The sequence below is a fragment of the Martes martes genome (assembly GCF_963455335.1).
Source record: "Martes martes genome assembly, chromosome: 16".
In the NCBI taxonomy this organism is placed as follows: Eukaryota; Metazoa; Chordata; class Mammalia; order Carnivora; family Mustelidae; genus Martes; species Martes martes.
Window position 1 is genome coordinate 8,805,809 of NC_137904.1, and position 17,492 is coordinate 8,823,300.

The window sequence follows — 17,492 nt, forward strand, 5'->3', positions numbered from 1 at the left end:
AGAAGGCAAGAATTTGATTCTCCTGCCACCCGTAAACAAATGTAATTGCCAGGCCCCCTCTCCCTCTAGTCCCTATACGGTTATATTGTGATTGATTGATTGACTTTTACATAATTCTGTCTATAGAAATGGTATCTGGACCTGATTTCTGTATTATACCTGTTACTTCCTTGCACAACTCTTTGCTTTTCCTTAAAGTTAATAATCATCTGTTGTTTTATTTTCCTAGGTCTGCCATAACAAATTATTTCAAACTAGATGGCTTAAAAGAACAGAAGTTTATCCTCTCTGTTTTGGAAGTCTGAAATCAAGGTGGTAGAAGGGCCATGGCTCCCTATGAAGGCTATAGGGAAGAATCCTTCCTTGCCTCTTCTAACCTCTGCTGGTTGACAGCAATCTCTGGCCTTCCTTGTCTTGCATCAGCAGCGTAACTCCCATTTCTGCCCTGGTCTTCATGTGGACTTCTTTCCAGTGTATCTTTTCTTCCTCCAAACCTCTTTCCTTATAAGGACACCAGTCATGGGGTTTGGGGCCCACCTTAATCCAGTATGACCTCATTTTAACTTGATTATATTTCCAAAGACACTTTGTAAATAAAGATACATGTATATGTGTGGGTGTGTTTGTATGTGCACATATATATGTATGTATATGTACATATGTACATACATATATACATATACATATATGTATATTCAGAATTTCAGCATATCGTTTTGGAGAATGTGATTGAACCCACAACACCTAGTAATAATTGCCCTTTCATTTGCATAGTTATCTATATATCACAGTTCAGCCTCAAAGTCTTTTCTAGTTGTTTACCCCCTGCCTGACTCTATCCCATCCCAATACATTTAAAGACATTGAGCATCCTGGTTATTTCTGTCTAATCTATTTAGGCACCACTGTATGTCTCTGGGACTCATTCCTGGGCTCTGTTTCTTCAGCTCTGCCTCAGGCTAGCCCTCGCTCTGATGCCAGGATGGCTGCATCTTATAGCTTCACTCCCTAAATTCAGTGGCAGAGTCTTTTTCAGTCACTTGCACTCAAGTCCTGTCATTCACTCCTTCTTACTGGCCCCAAATGGGTCCTATGCTCATGCTTGAATTGATCCTGTGGCCAGGTATGTGGTGAATTGATTTCCTCACACCTGTCTTGGGGCCTGGAGGGAGGTCTCATCACCACCAGATAGCCAGAATGGTACCCTAAGAGCAAAACCATAGTGCTGATATAGGTGCTGGGCAAAAACACAAAACACACTGAAGGGTGTTGGTGATTACTTTACTCTGGCTTGCTATTGTCTTTTGTTTTGTTTATAATATCTCTTACTCTGCAGATATTTAAAAATGATTAAATCTGTTTTTTTTTTTTAGTTTCTGATTTATGTGTTGTGCTAAGAAAATACTCTGTAAGAAAAGTTCATTTTCTCATTTCAAAGTATAGATGTCACTATATTAATTGGATCTACCTTATTAACTAGGTCGTTAGATTTTTTTTTAAGGTTTTATTTATTCACTTGTCAGAGACACAAGCTGGGGCAGCTGCAGGCAGAGGGAGAAGCAGGCTCCCCACTGAGCAAGGAGTCTGATGCAGGACCCCATCCCAGGACCCTTGAATCATGACCTGAGCCGAAGGCAGATGCTTAACTGACTGAGCCACCAAGGTGGCCCCAGGCAAGTCAACATGTATAATATATAACATATATTTTATATATATAAATTTTCTTTTCGTCTTGTTGGTGGACTTTTTCAATATGATCAGTATCTTTCTTTCATCAATTCTGGGAAATCTATTTATATGTTCTTTGTTTTTTTCTTCCCTTCCATTCTCTGTTCTTGTCTGCTGGAATTGCAATCATATAGATGGAGATGCACTCGATGTCTTCAGGTCTCTTTGTTTTTGTTCTTTCTATCTGCCTTAGATGGGGCTACCTGGAAATGGATGCTGGGATGGAGATCTGCAGATAGGAGGCTTATTGCTTAAGTTCCCTCGGAGACAATGTCTGGGAGGGAAAGATAAGGAGGGTAGGGTGAAAGGAGAGTTGAACTGTGCTGCAGTTGTAAGAAAGGCCTCGCCTGACTGTTCAGGGAGCTTCAGGGCTGGGATGACCCTTCAGATTGTCCTGAATCCAAGCAAGGGGGCCTGTGTGCCTTTGGGGAAAGGACATAAACGGGCAAAGCAATTCTTTCCCAAGGGTAATTCCTGGAGAGGGACTTGGCTGTGAGCTGCCAGCCGCCAGCAGGTGGCAGAACGTGTGGGTCCCTGGCAGGGATCTGGGTGGTGGACCACAGCACCTATGACACCATCTCTGTCATTCTGAGCACAATTTAGCCTTCCAGCGAGCATGAATATATTCTGCTTGTTGGCTTACTATTAAGATTTTTATTTGGTAAGCATTTTCTCTTTTTCTAATCTGGGGTTCTTAAAAACAGTATTTTGTTTCATGGATACAGTGTCCATTCTCATCTCTCTGTGGTTTTCAGTTGTACTATTTTCAAAGTTTCCATTTGTTTGCTGCATAAATTCTCCCTTAGTGACATTCCTTAGCTTGTATGTTTTTCATGGTGTTTGCTTACTTTAGACGTTTACTTTCTGCTTGCATGGCTATCTTTGTAGTTCAGGTTGGGTCAGCCTGCCTGTGAAGGTATTATGTACACCAGAGTCAGCAACAGGGATTGTAGAAGAGGCGGTGTTTAGCTGCCAGACAGGGCATCCCAGTAAGCTTCTCTTAGGGAAGTAGAGCTCCCTCCTCCTCCTGAGCTTGGCTTCTGGCCCAACATTTAGAGCATATCTGTGTTTTCTACTCCAGATGGAAATCAACCGCTCTGGTGGTTGCTCCATGATTCTTTCCAATAAACTGTGTCCGTAGCCTCGACACTTATTCTTCTGGAATTGCCCTGGTTTTCCTTGAACAATTATATGCTTTCTACTCTCTTTTCAGGATGGGTGGGATGGTGTATCACCTCACTGAGTATCCTTTCCATCTTCTTCTAGAAGGCCTTCTTGAAATACTGAGGCTGGAACCCTCAAAACTACATTTTTTTTAAAAAGATTTTATTTATTTATTTGACACAGAGAGAGAGATCACAAGTAGGCAGAGAGGCAGGCAGAGAGAGAGAAAGAGAAGCAGGCTCCCTGCCAAGCAGAGAGCCCGATGCGGGGCTCGATCCCATGACCCTGGGATCATGACCTGAGCCGAAGGCAGAGGCCTTAACCCGCTGAGCCACCCAGGCACCCCAAAACTACATTTTTTAGACTCCTTTGACGCTCTAGTGTTGGATGGGATCTAGGTTCCACTGATACACTTACAACACGTGAGCTTTAGAAGGCACAAGTGGTACAGTCTGAAGCAGAGGCTGACTTCTCTTGTCTGTTACTTCGGCAGGCAAGCTGAGTTGTAGGGGAGCTTGATTTCCTGCAACAATTGTGGTGAGGGTCTCAGCATTAGGGCTGTAGCTTTGTAGGTGTTGAGAGGCAGGGCGCATCTTTATTTTGCTGCTGTGGGTGGTGGCGTGAGTGGTCTGGGTCTGGAGCCAGCAACAGCAGCCAATTCCTTCTGGCAGGTCCAGAAGCTCAGTTCTGTAATGTGGCTTTATGACGTGTTCCCAGAAGTCCAGCCCAGAGCTGATCTTCTTCAGCCCTCCCAACTGCTCTGATACCCATTAGCTATCCTGTAATGGATCCCCTTTAGCTGACCCAAACTAGAGTGAGTTTCGTATGCAGTAAAACTGTCACTGATCCATGGGGATTCCAGGCATTTTCTGGTATATTACAGTACTGCTCTCTTATTTCAGAGGTGTTTTAGATTTGTTATTTTAGGGGTAGTGCTAGTGGTTTTGCTGGTATGGTAGTAGGATCAAATGCTTTGATATTTTGATTTCATCTTCCTAGTGAGAATTCATTTTTCTCAGAGACAACAGATTTAATAGCACATTGTAACAAGAGATATATTTAATCTTAAAAAGGCTTTGGTCCGGGGCGCCTGGGTGGCTCAGTGGGTTAAAGCCTCTGCCTTTGGCTCAGGTCATGATCCCAGGGTCCTGGGGTCGAGCCCCGCATTGGGCTCTCTGCTCAGCAGGGAGCCTGCTTCCTCCTCTCTCTCTGCCTGCCTCTCTGCCTACTTGCGATCTCTGTCAAATAAATAAATAAAATCTTTTTTTTTTAAAAAAGGCTTTGGTCCAAGTCTCTTGCACTATAAAAGATAATATCCTTGCTTTTTTTTGTTTGTTTGTTTTCTTTTTGGAAAGTTATTTTAACAGGTTCTTGTCCCATCTAAGCCTGGGTGCATTTTAACAGAAACCACAAGTTGCTGCTGGCGTTCTCCATGAATCCAAGACTGGCACCAATCTTAACTAGATTCCAATCTCCTCTGGATATAAGGGGACTCTTTGGGAGATTTCAGTTAATTCCACCATAGTTTAGTAGTCAGTGAGATAGCCCATAAACCTAACATAGTCCATTTTCAGTGCATCTTTAAAAATGAGTCTAAATTTTTTAAAAAATTTTTTAAAGATTTTATTTATTTATTTCACAGACAGAGATCACAAGTCACACAGAGATTACAAGTAGGCAGAGAGGCAGGCAGAGAGAGAGGAGGAAGCAGGCTCCCTGCCGAGCAGAGAGCCCGATGCGGGGCTCGATCCCAGGACCCTGGGATCATGACCTGAGCCGAAGGCAGAGGCTTTAACCCACTGAGCCACCCAGGCGCCCCATAAATGAGTCTAAATTTTTACAACCAAAGAATTCTTTCTAAATTTTTGTTTGTTTGTTTGTTTCCATAAAGCATCCATCCTTCAGGGTTGATCATTACACTTAAAATACTATGACACAAGCTGGGAGAGAGTATTTGAAAAAGACAAATCTGATAAAGGATTGTTACCCAACACATATAAAGAACTCTTAAAACTCAAAAAAAGAAAATAAAAAAACAGATTTAAATATTCGGCAAAAGTTCCGAACAGACATCTCACCAAATAAATAATACAGATTGCAAATAAGGATATGAAAATACGCTCAACATTATATGTCATTAGGAAATCTCAAAACAATACGATGCAATGGTTTACCTATTAGAATGGCCCAAATCCAGAACACTGACAACACCAAATGTTGGTGAGCATGTAGACAATAGGAACCTCATAGACTGCCTGGAAATGCAAAGTGGAATCGCCATTGGGGAAGACAGGTTGGTGATGTCTTACAAAATTAAATACACTCTTGCCATACAACCCAATAATTATGCTCCGTGGTATTTACTTAAATGAGTTGAAAAGCAGTGACAGATGCTGGCGACACTGTTGGTGGGAATGCAAGCTGGTGCAACCACTCTGGAAAACAATGTGGAGGTTCCTCAAAAAACTGAAAATAGAGCTACCCTATGACCCAGCGATTGCACTACTGGGTATATATCCTAAAGATACAAACGTGGTGCTCCGAAGGGGCACGTGCACCCAAATGTTTAAAGCAGCAATGTCCACAACAGCCAAACTATGGAAAGAGCCTAGATGTCCATCAACAGATGAATGGACAAAGAAGATGTGGTATATATACACAATGGAATACTATGCAGCCATCAAAAGACATGAAATCTTGCCATTTGCGACGATGTGGATGGAACTAGAGGGTATTATGCTTAGCGAAATAAGTCAATCGGAGAAAGACAATCATATGATCTCTTTGATATGAGGAAGTGGAGATGCAATGTGGGGGGGTTGGGGGCAGGTAGGAAAAGAAAAAATGAAAGAAGATGGGATTGCGAGGGAGACAAACCATAAAAGACTCAATCTCAAAAAACAGACTGTGGGTTGCTGGGGGGAGGGGGGACGGGAGAGGGTGGTGGGGATATGGACATTGGGGAGGGTATGTGCTATGATGAGTGCTGTGAAATGTGTAAACCTGGCGATTCACAGACCTGTACCCCTGGGGATATAAATACATTATATGTTTATTAAAATAAATAAATAAATTTTTAAAAAATGAGTTGAAAAGCTATATCCATGTAAAAACCTGCACAAAGATGTTTGTAGCAGCTTTTTTCATAATTGCCAAAACTTGGAAGCAACCAAGATTATTGGGTCCTTCAGTAGGTGAATGGATAAATAAAACAGTGACACATCCAGACAATAGATTTTCTTTTAAAGATTTTATTAATTTATTTGAGGGAGAGAGAGAGAAAAAATGAGTGAGGGAAGGGGCAGAGGGAGAAGCAGACTCCCCACTGAGCAGGGAGCCCAGTGTGGGGCTTGATCTCAGAACCCTGAGATTATGACCTGAGCCCAAGGCAGATGCTTTAACTAACTGAGCCACACAGGTGCCCCCAGATAATAGAATATTTTTGAGCCCTAAAAAGAAATGAACTATCAAGCCATGAAAAGATATGGAGGAAACTTACATATATATTATTAAGTGAAAGAAGCCAACCTGAAAAGGCTATGTATGTTATGATTCTAATTATATGACATTGTTGAAAATGAAAAACTATAGAGACAGGAAAAAGATCAGTAGCTGCCAGGGGTTAGTGAGAAGGAAGGGATGAATAGGTGAAGCACAGAAGATTTATAGGGCAGTGAAATTATCCCATATAATACTGCTATGGTGGAGAATATGAAATATATACATGAGAAATATATATATATGAAAAAAGTATATATTTTTCATATATATTTACTTATACATATATAATATGTATCTATATATATATTTGTTAGTTTTTTACAAAATCTAGAACGCACAACACCAAGGGTGAGCCTTAATGTAACCAAAGGACTTCAGGTGATAATAATGTGTCACTATAGGTTCTCTGATAGTAACAAACGTATGTCTTTGGTGTGTGTGTAATGTTGATAGTGGAAGAAGCTTGGTGTGCGTATGTGTTAGGAGGTATATGAGAACTTCTCACTTTCCACTCAGTTTTGCTGTAAATCAAAAACTGCTTCAAAAAATAAAGTCTATTTAAAAGAAACTTTATGTGGGGCGCCTGGGTGGCTCCGTCGGTCATGTGTCTACCTTTGGCTCAGGTCACAATCTCAGGGTCCTGGGATCAAGCCCCACATCAGGTTCCTTGCTCAGCAGGGAGCCTTCTTCTCCCTCTGCCCCTTATGACACATTAATAAACAATATTTTTAGGGACACCTGGCTCATTCAGGAGTGCATGCAACTATTGATCTTGGGGTTGTGAGCTCAAGCCCCACATTGGGTATAGAGGTTACTTAAAAATAAAATCTTTAAAAATTATATATTTTTATTATTTGTTTAGACTTAGAAGGTAATTTTAAGTACTTTTACTAAAGTAGAGTTAAAAGATAAGCATGTTTTAGTTAACAAAATGCCTCCTGTTATTATCGTCATAATCATTATTATTTGACTTCCAAAATCCTCAATAGGCTTTAGAAATTTAGTGATCAGTGATGTTCATGTTGAGAAAAAACATATCTACACAATATTGCTTTTGTACTTCTGATGTTGCTATTGCTTTTTTTTTTTTTTTTTTTTTAGATTTTATTTGTTTATTTGACAGAGAGCGTGAGCGAGCACAAGCAGGGCAGCACAGGGAGAGGGAGAAGCAGGCTCCCTGCTGAGCGAGTGCCCCCCCCCATCCCCCGGTGTGGGGCTTGATCCCGGGACTCTGAGATCATGACCTGAGCCTAAGGCAGATGCTGAACTGACTGAGCCACCCAGGCGCCCAAGATGTTGCTATTGTTAATATTCTTATGCTATAATGATCTCAGTTAAAAGCATAGGAAAGATTCCCTCTAATACAGCATGGTCAGTACAGTAAGCGGGATGCTTCCTAACCGGACACCTTTGCTTGCCTCAGCCAGTTGAACTGTCAGGATGGTTACTCATCCACTGGATGATTTCACAACCCTCTTCTTAAATGTGGTTGCTTTTGGACACATTTTATCCTGGAAACAAAATCTGGGCTCCATAATACATTCAGAAATAGGAGATTCTTGTCTTTTTTCCAGCTGGTACTGGTAGGGTTTACACATTTACTCCTGTACCACAGGAACAGCTGTTCGAGAAGCCGAGGGAGGGTGCGTTCAATTCCATTACTTTGGCACGATAGAAGGTCACCTGAAAGAGGGAGACTCTCCCAGCTTGTCCATAGTTGGAAAATTAACTCTTTTAAGTGCTCTAAAAAAAATCTCTATAGGTGGTCAGATCTTATGAACTTAGGACCAGCAATGACCTCATCACCTTCAGCTGGTTTAAAAGTTACCTTTGGCTGCTGAGCACTTTATGAGATCTTGTTAATTATGATTGTTTTTCCTAGTTATAAGTCCTTCTGAATAAATTTTTACAAAACATTTGTTTTTATTGCTTACATAACTACATAAAATATTTTCATTGGTGTCAAAATGCCATGTTATTGCCAAAGTTCCATTTTAATTTCTAGAAATTGTTGGAAAGTTAATATTCACATTTTCATGGCACCCTTGCTGTAGTATTAAATCATGTTTACTGAAATTTACAACAGAAGTCATAATTACATTGCATTTTATACAGAATAAAGCACAGAACAGACAACCTTTCCAGTTAATCTCTATGGTTAATAATTATATTTTCCTTTCTTTAAAGGATAAATCATGAATGAAATTCAGTGTCTTTCTGAAACTGAGTTTTCACAGAAATGATTTGCCTGGATACTCATAATTCACTTCTCTTTTCAACACAGTAGGGTTTTAGTTTAGAAAACAGTCAAATCATAAGAACAGTCAAATCATAAGAACCACAGGCTTAAATGAACTTATTGTCATAGTAAAGAAAGCACCAAAATGGCCTCGAGACCCACAACGATCTTCGAACATCTATAAAATGAAGATAATAAGACTATTGATCCCAGACACAGTCTTGCAGGCAAAGAACTATACATTTCTCAAGATACTACTAGTACTGTTTTTAATATCAACAACAAAAATTCATGGCATATTCCCTGAGATACATTAATTCCCATAACCTAGTATAATGGGTACTCCATTTTTTATTGTTTCTATTTTAAAGGTTATATTTTTCTGTTTACTGAGCTTATAAGTAGGCTTAATAAGTTCCAGTTAAGCTGATTATTCTGCACAAGAAGATATGATACAATTTCCCGAATAAACAGATATCAATCAACAAATATTTACTGAGCATCTTCCATGTTCCAGGAATCTTGCCATGTACCGAAAGAAAATATTTTTAAGTATGGTCAAATCATTCCCTAGATCATATACGAGACAAGGAATTTATTCCCCCAAATTTAGTCTAGTAATGACTACTGAATATTTATAAGTATGAATAATTAGCTAACCCTTATAAAATTCTCGTTAGTTTATTCTCTAACTGGAACCATTTTATTACTTTATAATACCATTTTAGTAAGTTTTGCTTTTGTTATTGTAAAATATACATAACATAAAAATTTACCTTTTTGCCATTTTTAGATATACAGTTCAGTTGTGTTAAATACATTCACATTATTGTACTACCACTACCACGATCCATCTCCAGAACTTTTTGATCTTCTCAAACCAAAATTCTGTACCATTAAACAATTATTCCCTATTCTCTGCCCCCATCCCACCCAGCTCTTGGCAACTACTATTCTATTTTCTGTTTCTATGAATCTGACCACCTAAATACCTCATGTAAGTGAAATCATACAACAGTTGTCCTCTTATGTCTGGCTACTTTCAGTTAGCAAAATGTCTTCAGTGTTAATCCATGCTGCAGCATGTGTCAGAATTTCATTTCTTTTATTACAGTGAGTAATATGCATTGCACGTATACATCTCACTTTATCCATTTATCCATCAATGGGCATTTGGGTTATTTCCACATTTTGACTATTGCAAATAATGCTGTTATGTACACTGGTGTACAAGTAACTATTCAAGTCCCTGATTTCAAATCCTTTGAGAATATACACAGAAGTGGAATTGCTAGATAAGTTTTGCTTTCAAAAATTCCAACTTGCAATAACATATCTTTTTATTTTTTTCTAAAGATTTTATTTATTTCTAAAGATTTTATTTAAGATTTTATTTAAGAGAGCGGGGGTGGGGGGCAGGGAGCAAAAGGTGAGGGAGAGGGAGGGGGCGGAGATTCCACACTGCGCAGGGAGCCTGAGGCAGGGCTGGATCCCAGAACCCTGAGATCATGACCTCAGCCGAAACCAAGAGAGGGAGGCTTGAACAACTGAGCCACCCAGGGGCCCCTATCTTTTGACTTAAAAAAAAAAAAAGTGTCATCAAATTCAGTCTCTAGACTGATTTTCTTTTTTTTAAAGTAGGCTCCACACTGGGCCTGATCGCCCTGATCTCCCTGAGATCAAGACCTGATCTGGGTCAGAGTCAGACACTTAGCTGACTGAACCACCCAGATGCCCCTCTATACTGAATTTTAAACTGCAAAATAGCTATTTTATTCTCTTCTATTCTCTTTCATGGTATAACTTAAAAACCCAGATTAAAATAAAAGTACTTTTCATACTTAGGACTTAAAGGTAAATCTCCTGATAATACCAATGTTAGCCAACTTTTCTCCAGCAAAATGCATCGTGCTTTGGTGATATCATCCATAAAGACCCTTCCTACTGCCCCACACCTTGTATCCTCTGCCTTTCGGTGTCAACCATCCGTGTACTTAAGCACCAAGCCTTTCTGTTCTTGTAGCTGATATGTTCCCCTCCAACTCTTAACACATTCTTATCTCCTACTTCCAAATAACACATACATTTTTTTAAAGATATTTGAAAAACTAATGATGTTCTGTATGTTGGCTACCTGAACATATTTTTTTAAAAAAAGACTTTATTTATTTGAGAGAGAGCACGCACCTAAGAGAAAGAAAGCAGGAGCAGTGGGGAATGGCAGAGGGAGAGGGAGACACAGACTCCCCTCAAAGCAGGGAGCCCAATGGAAGACTTGATCCCAGGACCCCGGGATCATGACCTGAGTTGAAGGCAAACCCTAACCAACTGAGCCACGCAGGTACCCCTAACACATATGTATTTTAATAATGCCACCACAATGCTCACAGTTTTGCTGTTAAACTTAGAGTTACTTAATGGGAAGAATTCCAGCCAAATGGAGTAAGAACAAAATAGTATGTTTCAGATCAAATTGTGATTCTCCCTCAACACAGTATTTCATTTCATACCACCATAAAAACCAGATGTACCACAGCTGGTCCATAATACAAATATTACTATCTGTTATTCAGTGGTGTTACAGAAGGATTCCACGACACTTTAAAAAATTAATAGGCAAGAATTCTATTCACATTATTATGTGAGTAGTTTTTAAAACTATGAAAATATAAGTAAGGCATTTCATCACTATTGTGAGTGGAAATATAACTTAGAGATACGAAGCCATTTTCGAATTCCTGTGAATTACTGACCACTTGAGAAGAGAAATGTAGTTTCTATCAAAAAGAAAGAGAGTTATTATGCCTTGCATACAATCCATAATTTTAAGACACTGGTGGCATGATGAAGTTATCAAAGTCTTTCTGACAAGGTAAAGACCATCATAACTCACTGCCACCTTCATCAAAGTTGGTGAATTATGGAGTATATGAAGGGTAATTACCCTTCAAGTAAAGTAGGTGGGCAGTTTCTTATTATAAATTTTTATCTTTAATACATAAATTGTCATACTTTGTTAACAAACAATTTGAAGCAAGCTGAATTATGTGATTAACTTATAAAAGAAAATTACTTCTTATCTGCTCATTTCTCATCCAAGACATCAAATACATGATTTTTGTTACTAAAGTCCAGTGATTGGTACCGAAACCAGTCAGAGCTGTGGAAATACAAATTAACTGAATAGGATAAGACTTTCCTCAATTATTTTTATAGCAAGGAAGGACAAAATATTTTCAAAGATGTGATACAATTTTAATTCTTAAATCAACAATTAAAGAATCTATTTTGCCAATCAGTCAACAATGATAGTAATAACCTTGAAATATCTATAATATATCCATCATTTAATAAACCCAACTACGCACTCACTATGCATGCTAAATCATGACTTGGAGAACTCTAATTCCTTAGATAGATATATAAATACAGGAAATAACAAATATATCCTGAGAATATCCAACTAGTTTTTACTGCAAAGCTCTATATGTTTCCACCCATTCACCAAAGAATCCACACTTCCACTAGCCCCTCAAGAATACCATGAATTTGGATTTCCTTGCTTAGAGTTGCACAAGAGTTTCCTCCCAGAAGTAAAGGTGACTGGGATCTTGTCCAGTCTGACTTTAGGCGCTCAGACCATAACATGGCATATTTCCCATATCTTTAACTGAGCCCAGGAAGTTTGTCCAACCACAGGCCACTCCCAGAACACAAGAACTCCAAGTAGCACAGGATGGTGAGAGCTATATTTAGAGCCTGCCCGGGCATATGGCCAAGTTACAAAAGCCCTGTGGGTCTGACAGGGCCTGGACATACAAATCCCCAGAACTATATCTAGTCCTCTTCTACCAGCTTCCCACCTCAAATGGAATGGGTTGAAAAATGTGGATTGTCGGGGCACCTGGGTGGCTCAGTGGATTAAAGCCTCTGCCTTCGGCTCAGGTCATGATCCCAGGGTCCTGGGATCGAGCCCCACATCGGGCTCTCTGCTCAGCGGGGAGCCTGCTTCTCCCTCTCTCTCTGCCTGCCTCTCTGCCTACTTGTGATCGCTCTCTGTCAAATAAATAAATAAAATCTTTAAAAAAAAAAGAAAAGAAAAATGTGGATTGTAAAACTATTTTTGAGGAAGATAAGTACAATGTTAAAGATAAAGCATTTCTCCCTGGCCTTTACATCAGCATAATGATTTCCAAACTAAGGGATGACTTTAAGTGAAATTCAGATCATTATATTTCAAGAGTGGTGATGAACAGCCTTAATTTACAAATCTCAGATGGAAGAGTAAAATGATTTTCTACTTCCAGAGGTGCTACCTTCTTCTCACTGCACCGTAAGGGTCAAATGTTGAGGCTGGAATTATCATTATTATACCTAATTATAATCACACTTTGCTTGGTAGTTTTCTTTCACATAACTTTTGATGTAGAAATTGTTATGATATATTCTTGACCTTCATATTATGCATCAAAAGAGTAGTCATTTACTTATTCCTGTTTAGAGTAAATTATTGATTTGCTACTGACTACTCAGAATGAAGATCAACGAAACAGATTTAAAATTGTAAAGAATGTGGAGCCTAGTTCCATCTGACCCTCAACTTTTTGCTAACAAACTTGAGATGTGTCTGAACTGAAAGGCACGTTTTAGTTTCCATATATATAGAAACTGGGAAGCTTCTACATTTTCTCCATGAATGATTCAAAATTTAATTGCTAGAAATCTGTCAGTTTGTAATCATTTTCCTTCAATGTTCAGAAGTTCATAAAACTGACAGAAATAAGACTCAGAAGCTGTTCATAGCAACAATCTAGAAAGACTAAGTAGAAAGTGAGAAAATTTGCTTCCAAGATTAGTAAGAGCTTATATTGAATGGTTGCTAGCTAAGTGCTAGGCACTTTCCAAAGTACTTTTAGAAGTACGAACTCATTAAGTGCTTACAATAACCCTATAAAATGGGTACTATCAACCAACTAAGCCATTTGTAGATGAGGACACTGAAGCACAGGGGAGTTTAAGTCATGTGTCCTCCTGTCAGTGGTAGAACTCGGTCTGGCTCCGGAATCTATGGGCACAATCAAAACACAAACTACCTCCTTTAATTAGGAGCTGGAATAAGAATTTTGTTTTCCTATCATCTCAGTTCCTTTTCTGAAAATGAATGTGTTTCGGACCATCTGGGTGGCTCAGTTGTTAAGCGTCTGCCTTCAGCTCAGGTCACGATCCCAGGGTCCTAGAATCGAGCCTCACATCGGGCTCTCTGTTCGGCAGGGAGCCTGCTTCTCCCTCTCCCACTCCCCCTGCTTGTGTTCTCTCTCTCACTGTGTCTCTCTCTGTCAAAGAAATAAACAAAATCTTTTAAAAAAGTGAAGGAAGGAAGGAAGGAAAGAAGGAAGGAGTGAAGAAAATGAATGTGTTTTGTGTATGCTTGACCCAAGAATGGAACAATGTAAACTTACAAAAATTAACTTTTGTTTTACTATGATCTGGCAATGTATCTACAGATTCATTTTTTAAGGATTGTTTATCTATTTAGAGAAAGAGCACATGTGTGATGGGGGGAGGGGGTGTGCAGAGGGAGAGAATCTCAAGCAGACTACCTGCTGAGTGCAGAGCCCAACACAGGGCTGAATCCCAGGACCCTGATATCATGACCTGAGCAGAAATCTAGAGCCAGACCCTTAATGACTGAACCACCCAGGTGCCGCTGTATTCTAAATCATTAAAAACAACTTCATATAAATGATCCAAATACAAGAGTTTGTAGATGTGTTTAAAGCTTATCATCTTTGGTTCAATATGAAATGAAATGGACATGTTTAAAAATAATTTGGTATGTATCTAACCATTTCAAGGAATGATTTCAAAAATGTAAATACCATGGTAAAAACTCCTAATGCCACCCTAATCCCCACTGGCTTTCAGTGTTCTGGAGTCAAATTTTCAGCCAGGCAAGACATCTCTTGGATGGTTAAGGTCCCCTCATATTCAACAGTTTCATCTCTTCCCCCAAGCTTACATTTCTAAACACATTTCTACCTTGTTTACTTACACCATCTAATCAACGCAAAAAGAAACTTCATTTTTCACTCTATATTTGCCTTCAGTCCCCTCAGTGCAATAATTCATCACAAAACTCCACTAATTCTGTCCCTGACACGTCTCCTGAATCTGTCACCTGCCTTCATTCCTATATTCACTACTCCAGTTCTTAGCCCCATTTTCTTACCCCATGAACCTGTAAAGGTAACAGTTTCTAACAGGCTGCCCCATCCTCTGGTTTGTTCTTCAATCAGTCCTTCATAAATATGTACCAGATTTCTCTTCTAAAATGAAAAATAAAAATAAAAATAAAAAATAAAATTAAAAAATTTATTTTCTTCTAAAGTTAAAAAAAAAAAAGTTAAGCTTTTAAGTTTCCGATTGTTTACAGAAGAGTATATTAGACTCACCTGAAGGGCTTGCTAAACTAGATTGCCAAAGGGCCCCCTCCGCCTTTACGATTCAAAAGGACTGGGAGAGGACCCAAGAACCTGCATTTCCTACAAGTCCCTAGGTGGTGCTAATGCTGCTGGGCCAGAGACCACACTAGTTTTTCAACCCAGTGCTGTGCACTAAAACTACATGGGAAGTCTTACAAAATACCCTTCCTTGCACACCCTAAACCAAATAGATACAGGACTTGATTGTGTTGGGTTATTTTTTAATCCTCCAGGTGATTCTGATTTGCAGAGTACTGTGACCTGTACTGTATACATGAAACTTGCTTAGAGGATAGATCTTAAGTGTTCTCGCCACACACACACACACACACACAAATGGCAACTATATGACCTGATAGATACCTTAATTAGCTTGATTGTGGTAATCATTTCACAATGTATACATATAGTAAAACTTCAGTTTGTACATTTTAAACTTGAAATTTTCCAAACGTTTAGCTCCTAAGAATACCAATTTCACAAGCAGGATGTAACAGTCATCTATCCTTCACCGGTTCAATGTTTAAGGCTTGCCCCAAGCCGACTGGAGTGGGTAGTGACAAGAGCACGGACGCGGGCAGCAGACTGCCTGGCTTCAGATCCCAGCTCTGCCTCTTATGAACCCTCTGACCTTGTGCAGGCTTCTTGGGCCCTTGGTGCCTCACTCACATAATGGGGGTGATAATAGCGCTATCTATTTCATAGGGCTGCTGTAAGCATCAAAAGGTATAGTTCTTAGAAGAAGCCCTTGTCCACAAAATCATCTCCGAAGTGTTACTAACATTAGTATTAAAAATCTTTCTGTTCAGTCTAGGAAAACAAGTCCCTTGTATATAATAGCTAACCTTCTTATTTTTCCTGGCATGCATGATGGATATATCGAGGTTTTAAAGAAAAGTACTGTTTTGTCTTTTATTTTTGAAGAGTCAGACCTTGCAAAAAGCTGAAACTGTTTTACAAATATCTCCTGGTTGAGAGACACTGTAATGTACAAAGAGCAGCGGGGAGACACCCAAGAGATTTATTAAAGTCCTGGTTCAACTTAAACTGTGACTGCACTTTAGCTTTTAGTCCTTTTCTTGTCTGTAAAATGAGTAGGTACCCATACAATTTCTAATATTTCTTGCAGAACTAAAATTCTAGTTTTGCAACCTTTAACATCAATGTCAAACTTGTCAGAAAGGAATTCCGTGAACTCCTACTTATCAAAGGGCCTTTTCCGGAAGGCTTTTCTTGAGATTTTCATTCTCTCATACTGTGAAATTGATCATTCTATACTGCTCATTCTTCCCACCCTTCCAAAGCCCGGTAACAAAATAATCCCACTGTTAAGTGACCCGAAAAACAAGAATGAGAAATTGGTAAAAGCCTCTCTTACTACCTGAACCTGACAGAAAAATCAATAATACCTATTAGTGTGGTATGCAATGTTTTTTATCCATATTAATGAATATTATGTTATTCTAATGGCAGATTTTAGAGTAGTGCTTCTCAGTGTGGAGGAGTTTCACCCCTCAAGAGACATCTGGCAACGTCAGAAGTCATTTTTGGTTATCACGACTAGCGGAGTGCACTGGCATCAAGTGGGTAGAAGCCAGGGATGTTGCTAAACACCCTCTGATACAAAGACAGCCCCGCACAACAAATAATTACCTGACCCAAATGTTGAAGTGTGAAGGTTAAGAAACTCTGTCCTTGAGCAATGGTTTTCCATGTGTCCCCTAGAGGGCGATGCAGATACCTGGTCATCGGGTTAGGGTGAGAAGAGGGCTTCCTAGCATTGGGGGGGAGGGGGAAGGGGGGTCTCCAGAAATACATTATGCAATGTGCAAGACAGTCCTTCTTTTTTTTTTTTTTTTAGATTTTATTTATTTGACAGAGAGAGAGATCACAAGTAGGCAGAAAGGCAGGCAAAGAGAGGAGGGAAGGAGGCTCCCTGCTGAGCAGACAGACAGATGTGGGGCTCGATCCCAGGACCCTGAGATCATGACCTGAGCTGAAGGCAGAGGCTTAACCCACTGAGTCACCCAGGCGCCCGCAAGACTTTCCTTCTTAATGAAGTACTGTACCATATCCTCCTCAGCTTTCAAATGTCTCATGAACCTCAATGGTGATAAATTTGTTGATGATTATCTGAGCCTAGAATCTGATTCCATTTTACACACAATCACACAAAATTTTTTGTATGGCTTAAAAACTTCTATGTTTAGAAATGAAACTACATAAACCAAGAGAAGACAACGTTTTGTTTGATTTGGAACTCTGCCAAGAGTTGCTCATCATTCTGGAAAAATAACATCACCAACAACATCATTCATAGTATCTGAGTGGCCCATACAACAAAAACAATCTTTGTGTGTAGCTGCCACATACCCTGT